Source organism: Cavia porcellus, unplaced genomic scaffold, assembly GCF_034190915.1.
Source record: "Cavia porcellus strain 051 isolate PalLab524CR breed Dunkin Hartley unplaced genomic scaffold, mCavPor4.1 scaffold_1, whole genome shotgun sequence".
In the NCBI taxonomy this organism is placed as follows: domain Eukaryota; kingdom Metazoa; phylum Chordata; class Mammalia; order Rodentia; family Caviidae; genus Cavia; species Cavia porcellus.
This window is the reverse complement of record NW_026947484.1, coordinates 151,294,580-151,298,521: the sequence shown is the minus strand read 5'-3', so window position 1 is coordinate 151,298,521 and position 3,942 is coordinate 151,294,580. Positions and strand designations below refer to the sequence as shown.

The 3,942-nt window shown below is 39.1% G+C and overlaps 1 non-coding gene across 1 annotated transcript; it reads right to left on the bottom strand.

Annotated features, from left to right (window-relative positions):
- Positions 1-2,989: 2,989 nt before the first annotated feature.
- Positions 2,990-3,126, bottom strand: LOC111754329 (small nucleolar RNA SNORA2/SNORA34 family). The gene has a single exon (XR_002789032.2). It is a non-coding gene; the product is annotated as a small nucleolar RNA SNORA2/SNORA34 family (small nucleolar RNA).
- Between the last annotated feature and the right edge of the window lie 816 nt (positions 3,127-3,942).

The following is a 3,942-nucleotide window of genomic DNA, read 5'->3' as shown; positions in this document are numbered from 1 at the left end:
CATACATCTGAGTATCTTTGCCTTTTGCTAAATTAGGGAAATTCTCCTGGATTACTTCTGTGAATAGCCTTGTAATTCATTTGTTGTGTCCCTACTTCTTCTTTTACATTCTTAATTCTTAAGTTATAGATCCTCTTTTCATCTTCAAGCCTTTGTATTATTACTGTTTGCTTTCTTGTTATTTTTAAGAAGTTTTTCATTTCATGCTCCCACATTACAAATCTTTCCTCCAGTTCAGATAATCTATCCTTAGTTTCTTTCAAGCTGTTACGCCAGCTTTCAATAGAGTTTTTAGTTTCTTGGTAATCTCTTTGAACCTGCTTCACATATTCTATGTTTTCTCTATTTTCTCCATCAAACAATTCTCCCCTTTTTTTCTGTTCTTTCATTCCACCATCTGTTTTTTCTTGGGTGGTGCTTAGCATTTCTCTAACTATTCTACTTATATCTTGCTTTATTTCATTAAATACTTCACTTTTGAACTCATCTATGAGGCTCCAGAGATATCGCTTAATGTCTATTGGTGCTGTCTGATACTGCATGTTTTCTGTCCTCATTCTCCTTTGCATTTCCCTTTCCAGGATCAGTGTTCTCAGGATTGGGGGTGGAGGACACTTTCTTGTTGCTCACTCTTCCCATACTTTTTGTTACTTCCATACAAGCGTATATAAGAGGCCCAGTTTCTTTCTTTGTCTGTTACAGTTTGTTTGAAATGTACTGGCTATGTGTTCCTGCCCACTGCAGTGTACTAGGGAGACACAGACCTGGGCAGCCTCTGCTGGGCCCTCCCTTCCAGATCAGTCAACCTACTGAAGTCTTCACTGCTAGGGTGCACTGCCAGGTGCTGGGACCTGATTTGGGCAAGCCTACTGGGTCTTAGTTTGCAGCATCACCCAGGCCAAGCAATTCTCATCAATTCCGCAAGAGAGAGGAGTATGTGACTAAAGTCACTGCAGTGTCCTGTTCCAGCTAGTCTGCCCAGTCCCAGAATGTACTCTGTTGGAGCCTCCTGCTCTATGGAGAAGAGTCCCCGTTCCTCTCACTCACCACAGAGGTGGATGCAGGGCTCCCCACCAGTCTCACTCTCAAGTCCATTCACTGATTCCCGCTCTCAGAGCTTTTGCGTATCTCTCCCTGCTGTGCCGATTCAGATGCAGAAGCAGTGGCAGAAAATTCAAATCACAGTTTCCAGAGGCATGGGTTCCAGCTTCAGCACTGAGATTTTATCTGTTCTGGTTATAGCACTAGGGCTGCATTTCCAGTTGGTTTCTCTCAGCTTAGTTCGTTCCTGGGTTGGCAGGGTATATCTCCCCTTGCTTAGGACTCCTCACACCACACCATTCCTGGATTCTAAGCTGGCTAACTCAGAGAGCCTCCATAGCTGCTGTTATCTATCTGCCATGTTCTCCCGGAAGTCCTCGAGCAACAATTTCTTAGCCAATGATTTCTGTCTTCAAGAATTGACATGTGACATTATTTGGTTATTTCTATCCACAAAAGATTCATGATTATAGCCAAAATACTAACAACCTTGGAGTGAAGTGCCTTTTGTACCTTTGTTTGCTTGTCTATATGTAGGTATAAAAATGATTTTAAGTCTTCTTTCCAACAGAAGATAATTATATAAAACTTCCAACTGGTGTATCTTTAAGACCATCAGCAATAATAAAAACAAAAAGCATAACATACAATATGTTTACCTCATAACCTCCAGGAAGGATTGGTTACTGTTCCTTAATTGTTTTCAAATAAGTCGTGAGCATAAATTAGTTCAGTCAGGGCTGGATGCAGTCAGATTTCCACAGAGGAGAGAGTGACCAAATGTCGTTCCAGGCAGAGTGATCAGTGCAAATAACATGTATTATTACATGAGTTTGTAAAAATCAGCTCTTTCAAGAGTTACTTTCATTTTTCTGCATCAATTTTTTCTTCTAAATACATATATGATGGAAATTCAGATGATAGATAATAATAGTATAACACTATGTAAAGCACTTCACTTGCTGTATTTCATTTAATTCTCAGGACAACCTTTTGATGTAGGTATAGATTGTTGTTGTCATTGTTATACAGTTTAGTTTGGGAATGCTAATATGCTTCAGATTGCATTGCTTAAAGTTCTGAAGTTAGGCTGTCAACCCATGTCTGTCTAATTTGTTAATCAAAGTTTTAATCACAGGTCTCATTGCTCCCAGATCCTGCCTGTCCAGCACGTGGTGACTATACTGAGGGCCATTACTTACCAAACTGCTTTTTTAAATTTTTTGTTTTAAAGGGGGTAAAATTAAACACAACAAAACCGAACAAAATAGGTCACAAGAAAGCAATGTAAGAGATATAAATTTCAAACTAGATGATCTGAGCTCTTCATTGTCTATCATATTACTTCGTTTTCTTCCAAATAGTTTTCCATTTCTTCACATATAGAGAATTCATACAAAACAACAAAGTATAAAACTGATCTGAACAGAATGAGGAGGATGTTTTAGGTTTTCAGAACCAGGTAATAGGGAAGTCACTAATGGCTGTCATAGAGTCTCTCATTCTCTTCAAAACAGTTGTTTATACTTCCATGTATATTAAGTTCAACAAAACAAAACAGGCAGGGGAGAGGGGTTGCTTGGTTTCCCAGCGCTCCAGGTCGCAGCATGGCACAAGTCCTGGGCCACCATAACTTGCCACACTCACAGCCACTCACAAGGCCAGGGAGGGGTTGCTTGTTTTCCTGGTGCTTTACCTTATTTTGTCGTATGTATATTATATCATGGATAAGGCATGGCACAGGTCCCAGTAAACACTAGAGGCTCCCATTCTGGGCCACCATAGTCTGCCATGCTCACAGCTGCTCATCAAGGGGAGAAGAGTTGCTTGGTTTCCAGGTGCTCCAGGTAGGTCCTAGCATGGCGGGGGTCCCAGTAAACACCAGTGGCTCCCGTCCTGGGCCACTGAAACCTGCCACACTCACAACCCTTCATGGCTTGTTGCTTCAAGCTGTTTCTTTCTAATGAATTGACCATTTCACTGCCTAAGTTCTGAAATGGCCAACAGACCATAGAAAGACATCTCTTTAGGCTCCTGCTTGAAACCAAGAGCATCAAGAAGTTGCCGGCCTTGATTCAGGGCCAGACCAAACTGTTTTGACCACAATCAAGCACATGTGCTCCAACTGCCACATAAAAGTTTGGAAAAACAGATTTTAGTTTTTATTTATATTTTTCTTTCAGGGCTTCATTATCCTAAAAGTAGTAGCTGTGGTTATTAAGAGTAATTAAGTAAAATTGAGAATTCATTTTCTCATTTGAACTAGTTACACTTCAAGCGTTCAGTAGCTACATACAGCTTGCAGCTATAATATGACTACAGAAAATATTTCTATAGCATTTATGAGAGCAGTCTGAATTACAGACACTGATAATTATCTCTACTCTCTGGATCAATTTAATGTGATTTTATTCTGTTTTATTCCCTCTCAACTTTCTTAGTTAACTTGAACATTAATTTCTTGAGTGTGAAAAATACTTCAACTACTCTTATAAATTTCTATATATGTGTCTAATATGCATTCCAATATTGGAGGCAGTTTAATCTTGAAAAGAAAATTGCTTTCTAGAGTTGATTAAATATTTATTTAATTCTGATTGTCCTGCAATGGCCAATGCCAATAAGCCATCGAAATATGATTAATACTAATGAAGGTCTGGGCTATATCTATACTACCTTGATGTAGGTCACTCATTCATTCTTTTATCAAACTTGCATTGGTAAATACTAGATACAGAGAGTGTGTCAGAAACAGGGACTACATAAAAATGTCATCAAATTAGCCAGGAAAGGTGGTAATGCTTATAATACCAGTACTTTGAGAAACTGAGGCATAAAAATAAAAAAAAAAATTGAGCCTATCCTTGGCAGTTTAGTAAGACACTGTCATGAAATAAGAAG